The sequence below is a fragment of the Euphorbia lathyris genome, chromosome 2, assembly GCF_963576675.1.
Source record: "Euphorbia lathyris chromosome 2, ddEupLath1.1, whole genome shotgun sequence".
Taxonomy (NCBI): Eukaryota; Viridiplantae; Streptophyta; class Magnoliopsida; order Malpighiales; family Euphorbiaceae; genus Euphorbia; species Euphorbia lathyris.
In genome coordinates, this window is record NC_088911.1 from 68,906,503 (window position 1) to 68,925,618 (window position 19,116).

At 35.1% G+C, this 19,116-nt stretch overlaps 1 non-coding gene across 1 annotated transcript; it reads right to left on the bottom strand.

Annotated features, from left to right (window-relative positions):
* Positions 1 to 14,665: 14,665 nt before the first annotated feature.
* On the bottom strand, positions 14,666 to 14,772 carry LOC136221239 (small nucleolar RNA R71). Its single transcript, XR_010685016.1, has one exon. It is a non-coding gene; the product is annotated as a small nucleolar RNA R71 (small nucleolar RNA).
* Between the last annotated feature and the right edge of the window lie 4,344 nt (positions 14,773 to 19,116).

The window sequence follows — 19,116 nt, forward strand, 5'->3', positions numbered from 1 at the left end:
TAACTATAATAGGTGAAGAAAAATTAATATTAATTCAAAAAATAACTTTCCCCTTATTAAATGAAAAAAAGTTATTTTCTCTTATTTTTAGAAAAGTTTCCTTTGACTAGGAAATTATTTTGCCAGTATAAAAAACAGGAAATTATTTTTCAATTTCATTTCCTTTTAAGTACAAAAAGGAAAGATATTTTTCGTGAAACACACTGCTAAATATGGTACCTATAATGCGCTGATTATGATGTAACATGTTGATCTTTGACTACGTCGATATTGATATCCCGGATCAAGATTGGGCCGTTTGGAGAACTAATCCTCTGTGATGATTCCACGTGTTCCTCAATTCCGAGTGAAGGCTCGGGCTTCACAGATGCCACATGGACATATTTATATATGTATGCTATCAGATTACCCTCCCTCCCAGGTTGAGTCTAGTGTTCTTTAGGGTGAGGAAGCCTTAGCTAACGAGCCTTGGGGATGCGTCGCTTATTTGTCTTTGACGAGTAAAAGGCTCGATTCCCTGCATAAGAGGGTCTGGTTTTGATATTTTTGGGGTTTCAAGAAGAGGGAGGATTGATAAGGATATTGTGTGAACTTTTATCGATTGATTTATTCATCTTCGTCTACTTTTAACCGTGGATGTGTCAGAGTGCATTTATCTATGTTGGACATCGTTCGAGCTGACAATGATTTATCATTTCACCATTTGTCGTGTTTCACATTTTCTTGAAGGGGCGTGCCAGAAGCAGTTAATGCTCTTTGATCATTACTGTTTAGTACTGATGGTGGTCGTCCTTTCAATTTCTTCATCGACTGTATAAAATGGGGAAGTGGTTGGTGAGTTTCATTTTACACTTCCTTTATTCATTATTGCTTTCCCGAACTGTTTCTTTCTCTTCCTTTTTGTCATTTGGCTGGGGTTTGAAAGTAAGTTTTCTTTGATTTTGTTTGCTTTTGCTTTTTTAGTACTTTCATTTTTGTTATGGCGCCTAAGAAGCCAAATCCTAAGAAGCCTTTAGAGGTAGATAAATCATATGGGAAGAAAGTGAATCCCTGGGCTGAGGACCAATCCTCTTTACTAACTGTGGAAATGTTACAGTCTTTTATTTACTGTCGTCTTGTCTTGTGACAGATGGATGTCTGTCTTCCCTCTGCCTCCTGCGAGGTAAACACCTGTCCCGATGGTTATTTGGGTATTTATACATAACATATGGAGTTAGGCATGCAATTTTCCTTGATAGTGTTGTAAATATTTTGAGGGAGTTCTCATTATGCCCTTCCCATGTTTATCCCAATGTCTGGGTGGAGCTTTTAGCTTTTGTAAAAAAAATCGTAAGATTTGGGGATTGTATTAAACAAGGCTATATTCCATCGAATTTGGATACCAAGGTTGAGATGCATAAACGATCTCATCATCTAGAGGATGCATAAGGATCAGACCACTTTTCTAGTGAAGAAGAATATTAGTTTTCAGGGCTTCAAATGAAGTGGTTCATTGTGAAGGGAAATTAGACAAGTCTAGGCACAGCGGAACTATAATTTTTTTTTATCTATTTTATCTATTTCCCTTTTCCAAGATCTGTTAATCTTTATTTCATATAAAGAGAGATTAAACAAAAGTACCTTTGGTTGATGAACTATCTACACTTGCAAACAAAGTGCCCACGTGGATGTCACGTCAATCACGAACATAATTAAAAACCAAAACAAAAAAAGTAATAATCAACCAAATAGCAATCAAGTATAGATTGTCTCTAACGATATCCACACGAATTAAAAAATGGATGGAACAGAGTAAATAATTTAGTCGAGTGAGAGACGAGAAGAAATCCTATTTGTAATAATAGCTTGGCCGAAAGTTACATGGTAGGGGGGTCTATTTATAGTGTTGAATTAATTGAATCCGAATTCAATTAGGTTTAATAAATTAGAATCCTAACCAACTTAGATATTCCATTTAGATAGTAATTGTATTTATTAAACATTATCTCATATCTAATAAAATATATTTAATAAATATTATCCTAATCTCATTAGGATAATTAATTAGGTTAGGATAATAATAAAGATATATAATAACATTATATATCTAACTAATATTATCTCTTTAATTGATTTAACTATAAATATAATCTAATTATATTTATCTAAATAAATCAACTAAATAACACTAAGTATATACTATATAATTCGGCCCCCCTATGTCTCTCTATTAAATTACTATTCCGTCATTCGGTCTTAATTCTATATGTGACCCATTAGGTTCTTACCGAAGCTAGCAGTATATGTTTATTTAAATTAATTTAACCAAATCAATTTAATCCTAAACATATAACGAAATGAGTGCGCAGACTACTTTATCAGAATCGTCACATTCGAGAGACTTATCCACGCGTTTGATTGTATCACTTTGGATTTTTATGGGACGAAATTATTATTAAAACGTGTTCGTTTCTAACGCGAGAGTTCGTTTGCTTGAATCAAAATGAAAAGACGACGAGTCTTATTCGTTCAATCGAAGGAATTCTTATTTCACGGTTTTAACTAGAAACGAATCTTATCTCTTTTGATATGGGTCGTGCCATCCTAACGTGGTTAAAGAATGTGTATATTGACTTTCGTTCAATCGTATGCTTACCGAAAAAGGGCTATCACCATCCTTATTTTTTTTTATCACAAATCAAATAAACGTCCGTGACTCGGGCACACTTCTTGTGCGCTTTGGTAATAGTCGAGGTATCGACCTATTAATCAAAGGTACAGTCTCGTCCGTATGACGTGAACACATGGTTTTAGTTTAATTTGGATTGAATGATTTCGGACGATGTATATACCGAGTCGAGGCATGTATTGACGAGTCGATTTATTTTCTTTAACTACGTTTGGGAATCGTCACGTATCATAGCATCGAAAAGATGTTTGGTCGTGTTTCATTTTAGTCAATTAATGGATACGCTCATTTCTCTTTAGAATAAACAAAGCGTAACGTAAAAGCTCGTGTCGTTCAATTTGTCTTTACGAAGATGTATGATTTCTACGAAGCTTTCATTTTACGAAGGAGACTATTCGAAATAGAAATGATTGTCATCTCTTTTGACACAATTTCTCTTTATCCTAACATATTTAAAGAATGTGAATAATGACTTCTATCATTATATTCCTCGAATCGAGCTATAATCATCCTTAATATTAATGCAATTCAACTAAACTTCTGTGAGTCAAAACACATTTCTTGAAAATGTGCGTTTTGGTGATGGTCGGAGCGACCAAACCATCATACAAAGGTATAGGTTCATCCATATATAATGATCAGGTAGTTTTAGTTCGAATAGTCTTAATATCTTCGGATGATGTGTATATCAGTTGGAAGAGTATATTAATGAATCATTTCATTTTCTTTACTCATTTTAGGATTAGACACATATTGTGGCAATAGAAAACACGAATTGGTACATTTATCATGTCAAAACTTGTAAAGGGTAATCCTAAAGGAAAACTTCTAAGGCAACTATATGCTAACACGACTCATCGTGGGACCTCATAGGAATGCACAAATTCGCCCCTAACGAATGTATGAGGACTGACGGTTGTCGAATCCACCAAAAATAAATATAACTTCACAGCACTTAGGCTTGCATAAGGGTAAGCAAAGGTCGTACCCAAAGGACTAATATTGATCTAATTTGTAAATATAACCAAGTAAATAAATAAAAAGTAAAAAGGGGGAATTGAAATAGTTGATTGCTAAATTAACAAAAGTAATAGAGTTGAGTTGAAATTGAATAAAATGATTAATTAGAATTTCAGCTAAGGGATTCTCAAGCAAGGAATTTAGTTAGTCTTGATCATTGACAGAAATGATATTTCTTCTAAATTGCATATCAGACTAGTTTGGTATATTCTTCCTAAATAATGAATTAACCAAGTAAGACTGTAGTTAACTCCTAATTAACGAATAACCTTACCTCAGCGGCTAAGATTCAACCCGTTAACAGCGTTAGGAATTAGAAGAACCTAATCTAAGCTAACCGATTCTCAGCGATATCGATTCAGAAACTTAATTACTCATTCACTTGATGAGATAAAGTCGAAAATAGATGTATTAATGTCACATGGAGAGTTCTCAGTTGTCAATCTGATTATCACCAAATACAATCTAGATTTCAACTTTATAGCATCAATTACTACTAACTCAGATTTAACTAAATAATGACTCGTTGATTATCTAGTTTAATCAAATAGTTGTATCCCAGTTTAATCAAATGAACAATCGGCCGTATCATTCAAAAGCAAACTAACAATTGAGATAAAATCCCTAAACACAGTGAATAAACAAATGATATGAATAAAGAGAAAATACTAGAAGAGAAACGATCTCACAATACTTGAAGATTCCTGCCTTTGAATTATCCCTTAACCGAAATAAAGGGTTTAGCTATGAATATCCATTAAGAACAAAATAAGTGTTTCGAGTTTTCCTCCAGTATGAAAGATACGTTCTCTGGAAAAAAAATGTAAAAGTCTAAGAAAGAAGAGAGAGAGATAATCTAATCTAAAACCTAATGTTTTTGTAAATAAGATATATCCCTCCAAATTAGCTAACAAAAGAATATCTTTTCCAATCACAAATCTTTTCTAATCTTCTCATATCCCTTATTTTCTGCCTTCTTCTTTGAGTAGGAACGAGTCCTGTTCAATCTAAACATCATCAGTTCGGAGGTCTTAGTCTTGGGCAGGACTAACTCCATTTCGTTTTAGCTCCTTTGATCCAGCTAGTCTTGGGCAAGACTAATTCCAATTTCGTTTCAAGTCCAAAGTTTCTTCAAATTAAGTCCAATTCTGCTCCTTTTAATCATTTGAGTCCTGTGGAAACAAATCATACCAAAACAAGCAATAATATCAGAAATAACACTAAATTAATTAAATAACCTAGCACTAAAGTGGACATTTGAACGTTGAATTGGACACTTATCAAAACACCCCACACTTACCCAATGCTTGTCCCTAAGCATATCAGATCATGTCAACAGCTCTTTACTCTTATGATTTCGTGTTTACCAACCTTTCCCGATCCCCCCTCATAATGTAAAGATTATTAGCCATCAACTCTCCAAGCCAAGAAATTATTCATGTTTAAACATACAATGTAACTACTTGAAAAATCTCAGCAAACAAGCTTTTGACCATGTACATAAGGTATGAATTAAAATCAACAACACCCTCATGGAAATCACTCATTGCACTCAAGTGTTTAGGCTATAATTAATTTCAAGAAATCACTCAAGTCACAACCTAGAATGAAATTACCATAAGCTTGCTAATATATCAAATCTCCACCACTTAGTATGAATTCAAGACACTAAATCAAAGGGACTTAAGACAGGGTGTAGCGTAGGCTGAGGTTAAGGTTTGGAAAGGAAATAAGGAAGAAAGAGAAATCGAGAGTAATAAAAATGTACATTTACTCTGAAAATGGCCAAAAAGGAAATCAAGACACGATTATTTACAAACGACTCACAATTCTTAAACTTCAGAATGAATGAATGTTTAAGACAAACTTAAACAACTATAGACATACTGAAATGAATAAGTTAACGAAACATTTTTTTTTCTTTTTGTTTTTGTATTTTTTTTCTTTTTTTTGCCTCTGATTTTTTTCTTTTTCTCTTTTTCTTTTTCTTTGAGGCTTTTTTTTCTTTTTTTTTTCTAAAGATAATACTTCAAACTAGAATAAGAAAGCTACCACTTTTCAAGCTAATGTCCATTTAGACACCTTTTGAAGCACAACCACATATAAGTAAAAGGCTTGTGCTAAATCCTCATACTTTGATGAGCTTGTGGTTAATTCGAATATGGAGATTGCTTAAAGCAATAGGTAAACACAGAAATAAGTGAGAGAATGTACAGACTCTGACGGCTAGAATGTCCTTGGCCAAGGGACTTGAACAGGGGTATGTCAAGAATGGGGAAAAGGCTCAAAAGTGGCTAACTAAGGGCTGGTACTGTTATTTTTTTGTTAGTCTTGGGCAAGACTAAGGGTTCAAAGTTTATTTGAAATGGCTAACAGAAAAAAAACCTACTTCCCTTATCATTTTTAATACTCGAATACATCAATGTGGTCTCGAAATGCATAACATGGCAAGTTCTAGAATGTCAAACTAGAGTTGGACAACACTCAGAAAAATATAAAATAAAGTGTAATGTTTTGTTCTTGCATTTAGGCTCAAAATCTTTCCAAAAATTAGGGTAAAATCGGTGTTGTTTCATTCAAAACGTCTGTCATGTAATGGGAAATTAGTCAAGTGGTTCATATGCATGCTCAAGACAATTGTGCAACCTTGACCTTTTGAAATCGACAGCTTTACTCAAAACAAGACTTAGGGGTTTCAGTACTAAGTTGGCAACCTAGTTTCAACCGAGTGCAAAACTGAGAGCTAGCATTGTTATTTCTAGGGACAAGACAAAGGGTAGACACCCCACACTATTGCAGAAAAAAATAGACAGAAATTCTGGAAAGAACAAGCATAAAATGAGGCAATGAAATAGTATATCTCCATGAAAGTTAGACAAAATCAAAACAAAACAAACAAAACAAACTTCTATATCAAAAACCCCTCCCCCACTTTCTCCTCGCACTGTCTCGGTGCGGAAATCACACAATTAGGGGCGAAGGGCAGCAAACACCAGAATGAAAAAGATAAAATTCAAATTAAAAACAAAATATAAACGAGTTGTGGAAAAGCTTACTGCCCCTTTTGGAGGAGGTATTGTACGACTTTCTAGTACGGCTAAAGTTTTTTCCGGGGGGGCTGTTGAGGAGCTTGGTGGTGTTGACATTAACGATGGGGTTTATGAAAAGTCTAAGGAAAAGAAATGTGAGTGGAGAGGTGTTGAATGGATCAAAAGAAATGAAAATTGAAAAAAAAAAGAGTGGGTCGAATTGGTGAGGGTGGCGGTGATGTTGAGGAATTGGAAAGGAAGTGGCGGTCGTGTTGGGGTGGGTTCAAAAGAAATTAGTAAATGGAAGAAAGGGTTGGTGAGGTGATGATGTTAGTGAAGGGAGAAAAGGAATGGTGGTGGTGGGTTGTGAGTGGATCAAAAGAAATTGGAAAGTGGGAGGAGTTGCAAGTGATGGCTATTTGGAATTGGAGTGAGTGGAGTGAGACGATGGTGTGAAGGTGGCGGGTTCTGAATTTGTGGAACGATGGAGTGAGCAGGGAAGGTAGGAGTTCGACAATTAAGGTAGGGATAAATTAGTTTAAAGTTACCCTATTTTTTTCTTTTTCACCACTCTTATTTCCAATTTCCCTGCTAAATATTCTTGGGCTTTTATTTCTCTTCAATTCATTGTCTTGGGCCTTTATTTCTCCATTCTTTTCTTCTCTCACACCTGTAAAATTGAAACGCAGCAATTGAACCTTTGGAGAAGATGATGTTAGTTAAGTTAGTTATTGCAAATAAAAATAAATCAAATGAAAATGCAATTATGAACATTAGTCTTGGGCAAGACTAAAACTGGGCTGCCTCCCAATAGCGCCTCTAGTTAGCGTCTATGGGCAAACGTTCTCGAGCTCTCTAAGGCTAGTCTCCTGGGTCAAGATATTGAACTTCTTCAGGGACCTCACTTGGGATTTTCTTGTAAAACGGCTAGAGTCTGTGGTCGTTTACTTTTTGCACCTTCCCATTCTCTAAGCTCTTAATTTCTATAGCACCATCAATATTCATGTCACTCTTCTTAATCGCCCATAAGGCTCTGTGTTCTGGTTTTGGTGCCTGCAAAATGGAAGGTGAAAGGCGTTGAGTGGTGCGTGAAATTGTCTTAACATTAGAATTCTCCGGTTTCAATTTCAGAGCTGCCATCTCTTGCATAACTTCATGCACATCTTCTCTAAGCTCCACACCCTTCTCCTTTATTTTGTTATTCATATCTAAGCTTTCTTCTATCACTATCGGCAACTTGTCTTCCCTACATACTTCAAAAGCCTGTTGTGTTATTGGTTCGACAACATCTATACCACAGACAGAATGCACTTCATTAGGAAATTTCATGGTATCATAAACATCAAATTGAACAATTTTTCCATCAAACTCCATAGTCAGTGTTCCTTTATGAACATCGATTTTTGTCCGAGCTGTTGCTAGGAATGGTCTACCTAATAGGATTTCTGACGAATCTGAAGGGTGATCTTCATCTTCTATGTCGATAACAAAGAAGTCAGTTGGAAAAACTAATCCATTAACCTGCACCAAAACATCTTCCAACAGCCCTTCGGGGTAAATAATAGATCGATTAGCAAGTTGAAGTACTACTCCCGTTTCCTCAAGAGGTCCAACATTTAAAGACAAATAAATAGACATAGGCATGATATTTATAGACGCTCCTAAATCACACATTGCCCTCTTAATACTAGTGTTTCCAATTTGACAAGAAATAGCAAACATACCTTTATCCTTACACTTTTGGGGCATTTTCCCTTGGAGTACAACAGACACATTCTCAGTCATGGTAATCTTTTCATACCCAATTTGTTTTATCTTGTTAGCACATAATTCTTTAAGAAATTTAGCATATCGAGGGATTTGTCTAATAACATCAAGCAATGGAATATTTACCTCAACCTTACGAAATACCTCAAAGATGTCTTTCTCTTCCTTTTCTTTCTTCGCCTTGACTAGACGATCAGGGAAGGGTGGTCTAATTACCAAAGGCGTGTGTTGATTTGTGGCTTTTTCTCCAGATGAGTTACCAGCTGAACCTTCTGTCTCATTTTCGAATACCTCCTCTTTGCTTACAGATTTCTCTGACACAAGCTGTTCTAATTCGGAAGTAGACTTAGTCTTGGGCAAGACTAAATCTTTTCCGCTGCGAAGTTAGATTGCACTCACATTTTGCCTCGGATTCGCCTCAGTTTGTGAAGGTAACTTCCCTTGGGACTATATTGCACTCAGAGTGGTCGCTATCTGACTCATTTGCTTCTCCAAATTTTGGAAGTTTGCTTGAACATTGGCATTGACCTTGCCTTGCTCTTCCTGGAATTTTAGCAAGTTAGTCATAACCGAATGATCATTCGAACTAGATGCCATACCTGAACTTGGGTCCATTTGAACGGGACTATATTATTTATGTCTTTCGTACTGTTGGGGAATATTCGGTTGAAGCACATTATTTTGTTGCTTGTAGCTGAGGTATGGATGATCACGCAGTCCAGGATTATATGTATTCGAGTATGGATCATACTTCCTTGGGGGATGTCCCTGATATCCGAGGACGACATTGATCTGTTCCGGTGTACCTTCGTGCAATGTGGGACATTCATCTGTGGCATGTCCAGTAACTGTATAGATCCCGCATGTCTTAACTTGAGCTGCTGTCCCTACAACCAAATTTTGAACAAGAGACGTCAAAGCATTTAGTTTTTCCTCAATGGAAGAAGTACTTACCTCATAAGTTTTCCTTGGAGCATCTTGTTGCTTCCCAAATTGTTGGGAAGTTGCTGCCATACTTTTGATAAGCTCTTTAGCTGCAGTTGGTGTTTTATCAAAGAGGCTTCCCCCACTAGCAGCATCTATCATCTTTCTTTCCATGCCTAACATTCCCTCATAAAAATATTGAATAAGAGAATGTTCAGTTATCCCATGTTGGGGATAGCTTGCACATAGCCTTTTGAACCTCTCCCAATAGTCATGGAGTGTCTCAATATCTTTCTGCCTTATTCCACTAATCTCCCTCCGAATCATTGCTGCTCGAGAAGCTGGAAAATATTTTTCTAGGAATGCTTGTGCCATACCCATCCATGTTGTGATGGATCCAGAGGGCAGGTTGAGAAACCAGTCTTTAGCTGCATCCTGCAAAGAAAAAGGAAAAGCTCTCAATTTAACTTGTTCCTCAGTAATTCCCTGTGGGCTCATACCTGAACAGACAATATGAAACTCTTTTAGATGATTGTGCGGGCTTTCACTTTCCATCCTATGAAATTTACGCAAGTAATGAATCAGTCCCGACTTAAGCTCAAAGGCCGCATCCAGGTTTGGGTATGTGACGCACAAGGGTTGCTGATCAGCTTGAGGTGCATGAAGTTGCCTCAAAGTTCGTTTCGCTACTGTTTCTACTTCAGATGGTCACTTTCCTCGCTGGAAATTCCCTCTTCTTCAATAGAATTCAAAGTTTCAACACCTTAAAGTTTCTGCAACTTTGCTTCTTTTCGAAGTTTCCTTACTGTTTTTTCTATTTATGAATTCAAAAGAAGTTGCTCTGAAGTTTCAGACCTGGTCATAAATGGCTTTAAATCAAGTTAGATTAGTCCCCGGCAACGGCGCCAAAATTTGACGGTTATCGAATCCACCAAAAATAAATATAACTTCACATCCCTTAGGCTTGCACACGGGTAAGCAAAGGTCGTACCCAAAGGACTAATACTGATCTAATTTGTAAATATAACCAAGCAAATAAATAAAAAGTAAAAAGGGGGAATTGGAATAGTTGATTGCTAAATTAACAAAAGTAATAGAGTTGAGTTGAAATTGAATAAAATGATTAATTAGAATTTCAGCTAAGGGATTCTCAAGCAAGGAATTTAGTTAGTCTTGATCATTGACAGAAATGATATTTCTTCTAAATTGCATATCAGACTAGTTTGGTATATTCTTCCTAAATAATGAATTAACCAACTTTAGTTAACTCATAATTAACGAATAACCTTACCTCAGTGGCTAAGATTCAACCTGTTAACAGCATTAGGAATTAGAAGAACCTAATCTAAGCCAACCGATTCTCAGCGATATCGATTCAGAAACTTAATTACTCATTCACTTAATGAGATAAAGTCGAAAATAGATGTATTAATGTCACATGGAGAGTTCTCAGTTGTCAATCTGATTATCACCAAATACAATCTAGATTTCAACTTTATAGCATCAATTACTACTAACTCAGATTTAACTAAATAATGACTCGTTGATTATCTAGTTTAATCAGATAGCTGTATGCCAGTTTAATCAAATGAACAATCGGTCGTATCATTCAAAAGCAAGCTAACAATTGAGATAAAATCCTTAAACACAGTGAATAAACAAATGATATGAATAAAGAGAAAATACTAGAAGAGAAACGATCTCACAATACTTGAAGATTCCTGCCTTTGAATTATCCCTTAACCGAAATAAAGGGTTTAGCTATGAATATCCATTAAAAACAAAATAAGTGTTTCGAGTTTTCCTCCAGTATGAAAGATACGTTCTCTGGAAAAAAATGTAAAAGTCTAAGAAAGAAAAGAGAGAGAGAGATAATCTAATCTAAAACCTAATGTTTTTGTAAATAAGATATATCCCTCCAAATTAGCTAACAAAAGAATATCTTTCCCAATCACAAATCTTTTCTAATCTTCTCATATCCCTTATTTTCTGCCATCTTCTTTGAGTAGGAAAGAGTCCTGTTCAATCTAAACATCATCAGTTCGGAGGTCTTAGTCTTGGGCAAGACTAACTCCATTTCGTTTCATCTCCTTTGATTCAGCTAGTCTTGGGCAAGACTAATTCCAATTTCGTTTCAAGTCCAAAGTTTCTTCAAATTAAGTCCAATTCTGCTCCTTTTAATCATTTGAGTCCCGTGGAGACAAATCATACCAAAACAAGCAATAATATCCGAAATAACACTAAATTAATTAAATAACCTAGCACTAAAGTGGACATTTGAACGTTGAATTGGACACTTATCAAGGACTATTTGGCGCCTTACTATAAGGGGGAACTTGCGCTAGCTTCTTTCGAGTGACAAATGGACCTTGCTAGAAGTTTCGCGACAATTACCCAAAAGGTTTGTATAAATGCAAATTCTATGCATATGAAAAAGATTAATATAATATGTCCCCGTTATTGCATAATAAGTGTCTTTCAGAATCAATTTCTCTACTTCCCCAGTAGAGTCGCCACTGTAGATATCAAGTCTCGCCCGGAAGACCCGAGGGGATGATACCGTTGATGATAATGATGTGATTGGAGCCGAAAACAACCAATCTAGGAATCAAGCTACTCGGGCGGGACCGTAGCTCGGAGATGAAAGAGTCGCCACCCACGAATGGGGAATACTCACCGGATTCCTTGAGAGAGACCGGTTGGGTTCGGGAAATTGGGTACGATACGAGAAGGCTGACTCCTTTCTAGAGAAAGGCTAATAGGTACCCCATAATCGCCCGGTTTGAACCATTGGCCTCCTACTTAACACTACTAAGCGCTAACGGACTAATTACAAATCCTTTTAAATTTGAAATTCATTTAAGCATTTTAGTTAAAGCCATTTAGTTTTGAAGAATCACTCATTTTAATCCAACATTCGGTATGTACGGAGTAGCAAGCAACAATAAATTAAATCATGGGAAGATAAATTACAACAATTGATATATTTGTATGCTAAACTATATTATAAAGTATAAGCATCTAGTTCCCTTTCCCCAAAAGCCCATTTATTTACATGTATACATAAAGCCGCCTTTGGAACGAATTTGCATATCAAAACGTGATGTAGGAAAACGTTCGAGTTTAATTGCTAAAAACATGGTTAAACATACAAGTATATTCATTTGTAGAAAATGGCATTTTAACAATAAGGATATGAAGTTAAAACCTTTTATTTACATCAAAATTCATTTTTAAATACCTTTTAACTAATCAATTTGAAAACACCTTGTGATTTAAATCCCCCATTTTCTAAAGTCGAACCCTTATGCATAATTAATAATAAGAAAATAACTACAACACCATATGTACAACCCCCAAATGATAAATCCTAGACTATCCCAACGTGTGTGTGTGTATATATATATATATATATATATATATATATATATATATAGGTACCTAGTAATAAATAAGTAATATCTATGGATATATAAAATATGTCTAATGTAACTATATGATAAGTCCTTAAATTACGTATTTATGCATGCATATCCATGTTTATATTAATGCATTTAGCTTAGTTTAGGATAGGTTTTGGAAAGAATTCAATTGTTCGTTCATCATTTTTACAGAGATAAGTTTGAAACACATAAAAACTCAATATGAAGGAATATCAGCAAGGAACAAGCCAAAGACAGAAGAAATGAGCTAGAAATAGGGCAAAACTGTCTGTCAAGTTCGTGACCCTCCTGTCTCGAATGTGACATGCCTTAAACCTAAGTATTGACAGAAAGCCATCTGTCGCCATCATGACCCATGTCGCGGTCGTGACAGACAACTTCACCAACTTTGCATGGCAAAGCAAAGTCACGAATGTGACACTCCTGTCTTGTTCGTGACCGACATCTTCACTGTAAAAAAGACATGATTCTTTAATACAAAATGTATCTCTTTCAACCTGAATCATCATTCTTCTTCACCACGGGCTGTGACTATCCATAACAACACCTGAAGAGTTATCATCTTGAAGAGACACAATCCTTCATCCACTATAAGAAGGGTACTCCTCTCTCCATTCAGATATATACGATTCAATACAACAAGCAAGAAGATAAAATACAGATTGATACTCTGCAGAGATAAACTGAAGATATCAAGATTCTATAGTTTCTAAGCTTTTATTTTCAGTATTGGAGGAAGCAAGATCGAGAGATACACTTCCTCGAGATACAAGATACGAGATACAAAAGAAGAAGACGTCCAAAGGCCTGACAACCTTATAGAGACAGTAAAAGGATTCACAACCCATATACTCTCTTCTATTACAGTCTTTATTCTATGTATTCTTTACTGTTGACATATCATAACTTTGTCAAACACTTGTTTATCAAAAACACAATTCAATCTAACGCAAATTATTCTATGTTCATCATCAGATTCTATTACTACTTTCATGAATATTCTAGGGAAATCCATTTAAGCAAGACATAGAAATAGTTATCATTTTATGAAGTTAGAAGAGATTCAATTCATAAAAAGATAATTGTATCACATAATCCACTTGATACGTTTTTAATTAATTCTAATTCACTACGATAGGTCGAGAATTAGGATTATCTATCTAAAAACATCTAAGTTATTTAATCCTGGATCGAGAGATTGAATTAAATATTCTTATCTGATACAACTGCAGTAAGTTTGAAAAGAGTTTTCAGGTTTATATTTATGGGTTATAGACTTATATGGAATTCTTTCTGATTAGCAGGTACAAACATTAAAAGTTTATGCATCAGACACGAAGTCCCAAGCAGACACTAAACCCTATCAACCTGAGATTGAAAAGAATTTAAAGAAAAAGAAAAAAGCAAGGAAAAATAAGAACAAAAATAAAGCAAAGATGGCAGTACCACAAAGATTAATGGACTACGCTGCACCAACACTTAATGGAGTACAAGACGGGGCAGTACGTCCACCAATCGTTGCAGAACAATTTGAGATCAAACCATCTTTACTTCAAATGTTACAAAACAACGTCCAATATTATGGACTACCTAAGGAGAATCCAAACACTCACCTGACCAGTTTTCTAGAAATCTGTGACACCTTGAAAATTAATAGGGTGACAACAGATGATATTAAGCTTTGTCTTTTCCCATTTACCTTAAAAGACAAAGCAAAGGCCTGGTTGAACTCACTTCCACCAGGAACAATCACCACTTGGGACCAACTAGCCAAGAGTTTTCTGTCTAAATTCTTTCCCTTAGCAAAAACAACAAGAGTTATCAAAGAAATTACATCATTCACCCAGCATGAAATCGAAACCATTTATGAGGCGTGGGAACATTTTAAAGAACTGCAAAGGTTCTGCCCACACCATAACCTACCCTAAGAATTACTCATGCAAAACTTTTATAATGGTATAAACCGAACCACTCGAGGAACAATTGATGCTATGGCTGGAGGATCATTTATGAAAAAGACTTCTACCGAAGCATTTGATCTGTTGGAAGAAATGGCAACAAACAGCAGCATGTGGCCAGTAGAAAGATCACAGACTTCTAATACAAGTAATGCTCCTGCCCCTTCTTCATCCTCGACGGTGAAAGGTATAAATGACTTTGACCCTGTTACACTATTGCAAGCACAATTTTCTATTTTGTCTCATAAGATTGACAAATTACACACTGAAGTACAAAACCAATCTAATAATGATTGTAACAATTCGGATTCGGAAGAACAAATTAATTATGTTCAGAATCGAAATAATCCTTATTCGAATACTTACAATCAAGGATGGAGAAGTCATCCGAATTTTGGCTGGATAGAAGGAAATTCTAACCAAGATAAGTCAAACACTAATAATACTAGTGACCCACTAGGAAATCTTTCTTCTAAAATAGATAAATTTATTGATGGAATTTCTGGGAAAATAGATAACCAAGATAATAATTTTAAAAGGATCGAAAATAAGTTTGATCATCAACTTTTCAAAAACCATTCATCTTCCATCCATAATTTAGAAGTTCAGATTGGTCAATTAGCAAACACTATACCATTTAGAGGTCATGGAGGACTTCCAAGTAATACAAAAAATAATCCTAAAGAGCAAATGAAAGCTATCACTCTTAGATCAGGAAAAAATTATGCTAATCCTGATGCTACCAATATTGAAACTGGAGTTTTGCAGGAAAAAGACAAACTTATCTTGCAAGCATCCCTTATACCTGATTCTTATAGTGATAGTTTTGTTAAGGCTGCTAAAGAAGCTAGTGCTAATACTTATAAACCTAAACCACCTTATCCTCAACGTACATGAAATAAAGATTATGATAAACAACTCATAAATTTTCTAGACAAAATGAAGAACATTCATATTAATTTATCTTTCATGGATGCTATAACACAGATTCCTAATTATAGCAAATTTCTGAAAGATTTAATTGCCAAAAAGATTAGTTGGGAAGGAGCATCTACAATTGCCCTTACGGAAGATTATAGTTCTATAATTTCAAGTCAAGTACCCACGAAATTAAAAGATCTTGGATGTTTCACTATCCCATGTAAACTAAGAGATGTAGAGTTTCCCAGTTGTCTATGTGATTTAGGAGCTAATATTAACTTGATGCCTTTATCTATTTTTAAGAAGTTAGGACTAGAAGAGGACATAAAACGAACATATATGGTTTTACAATTAGTAGATCAAACTATTAAGAAACCATATAGTATTATAGAAGATGTACTAGTAAAGGTGGATAAATTCATTTTTCCCACTGACTTTGTCATATTAGATTTTGCATATGACGTAAACTGTCCTTTGATTTTAGGAAGACCATTCATGAATACAGGAAGGGCATTAGTTGATGTGTCAGAAGGAAAGATAGTATTAAGGATTGGTGATGATAAGGTTGAGTTTGATATGAATAAAGCAATAAGATATCATATGGAGGAAAGTGTGTGCATGAAGGTCGATTTAATCGATGAATGCGTAGATGATTTAACCAATGAAGGGAGTGATGAGAGTGAACCAGAACCAAAACTAGAAAATAAGACACCAGAGCCACTTTTTAGAAGTGAAGGACATATTCCTCCTTCAATAGAAAACCACCCATTTTAGAATTAAAAGAATTACCAAAGCATTTGAAGTATGCATATTTAGGAGAAGGAAATACTTTTCCAATAATAATTTCTGATAAGTTAAATGCAAACCAGGAGATACGTTTACTAGAGGTAGTAAGGAAGAGAATCAAAAGTATAGGTTGGCATATATCTGATCTTAAGGGAATTAGTCCAAATATAGTAATGCATATGATACACCTAGTAGAGGGACAATTACCTAAAGCAGATAGGCAAAGAAGATTGAATCCAAATATGAAAGAAGTAGTAAGAGCAGAAATTACCAAATTATTAGATGCAGGAATTATATACCCTATATCAGATAGTGAATGGGTTAGTCCTATTCACTATGTACCAAAGAAAGGAGGTATGACTGTAGTAAGAAATGAACAAGGTGAACTTATACCAACACGAACCACCACCAGATGGAGGGTTTGTATAGATATAGGAAGCTTAATTCAGCCATTAGGAAAGATCATTTCCCCTTACCTTTTATTGACCAGATGATAGAAAGGATAGCTGGACATGCTTTTTATTGTTTCCTTGATAGATACTCTGGATTTTTCTAGATATTTATTTTATCCAGATGATCAGGATAAAACTATATTTACATGTCCCTATGGTACATTTTCTTATAGAAGAATGTCTTTTGGTTTATGCGATGCACCAGCCACATTTCAGAGATGCATGATTTCCATTTTTAGTGATTCCATAGAAGATATTATGGAAGTATTCATGGATGATTTCTCTGTATATGGAGATTCTTTCGATGCATGCTTAATGAACATAGATAAAGTTTTAGCTAGATGTGAAGAGACAAACCTAGTTTTGAAGGAATTGTCTTAGGGCATAAAATCTCAGAAAATGTATAAAGGCAGATAGAGCAAAAATTGAACTAATAGAGAAATTACCAGCACCAACAAATATTAAAGGCATTAGGTCATTTCTAGGCCATACTGGTTTTTACAGGAGATTCATTAAGAATTTTTTTGTTATTGCTAAACCTCTCACTAATTTGCTAATTAAAGATAATCCATTTGACGTTAATGAGGACTGTCTTAAAGCTTTTAATATTCTTAACACAGCCTTAGTCACTACACTAGTGATAACAAAACCAGATTGGGATCAACCATTTGAGATTATGTGTGATGCAAGTGATTTAGCTGTAGGGTGTGTATTAGGTCAAAGAAAAGATAAAAAGTTACATGTGATATATTATGCAAATCATACATTATCAGGAGCACAATTGAATTATACGACAACTGAAAAAGAAATGTTAGGATCAAAAGTGATTATATATACTGATCATAATGCTTTGAGATATTTATTCTCAAAGAAGGATGCAAAACCTCGTCTCATTCGATGGGTTCTCTTGGTACAAGAATTTGACATCGAAATAAGAGATAAAAAGGGGTTGAAAATGTTGCAGCGGACCATCTATCCAGGTTAGAGGATGAGTATGGACCATTAGGAGAGTCTTCTGGTATAAATGATAATTTTGCTGATGAAAATCTTATGAAAGTTAGCTGTTATATAGTACCATGATATGTTGATTTTGCAAATTACCATGCAGCAAATATTGTTCCTTCTGGTTTAACATATCATCAAAAGAAAAAGGTTTTCTAAGATGTTAATAAATATCTATGGGATGACCCATACTTATTTAAAGTATGTGGAGATGGAATAATTAGAAAATGCGTGAATGATCATGAAATAAATTCTATAATTCATGATTGTCGTGATAGTCCATATGGAGGACATCATGGGGCTACTAAAACCGCAGCCAAGATACTAGACAGTGGGTTCTTTTGGCCAACATTGTTTAGAGACGTTCGTGCTTATGTCACTCATTGTGATAAGTGCCAAAGAACCGATAACTTAGGAAAACGTGATGAAATGCCATTAAGATCTACCTTAGAGGTAGAACTTTTTGATGTTTGGGGTATAGATTTCATGGGTCCATTCCCCTCGTCATTTGGCAATACATATATATTAGTTGTAGTAGACTATGTGTCTAAATGGGTTGAAGCAATAGCTGCTCCCACTAATAATGCAAAGGTCGTAATTAATTTCTTGAAAAACTTTTTAGCAGATTTGGAGTACCAAGAGCAATAATAAGTGATGGAGGAACACATTTTATAAGCAGTTCATTTGCAACTCTAACGAGAAAATACGGGGTACACCATCGTGTCTCTACCCCTTACCATCCACAAACCAGTGGACATGTTGAGATTTATAATAGAGAAATAAAATGGATTCTAGAGAAAACAGTTTCATCCTCCAGGAAAGATTTGTCAATTAAGCTTGATGATGCATTATGGGCATACCGTACTGCATTCAAAACTCCAATAGGAATGACGTCGTATCAGTTAGTTTATGGTAAGACATGCCATTTGCCTGTGGAATTAGAACATAAAGCTTACTAGGCAATCAAAGCTTTGAATTATGATATGCAGAATGCAGGAAAGAAAAGACTTCTGCAATTAAATGAATTAGATGAACTACGTATCCAATCATACGAAAATGCTAAATTATATAAGGAACAAATTAAGTGATGGCATGATTCCCATTTGAAAACAAAAGTGTTTAATGTAGGTGATAAAGTTTTACTTT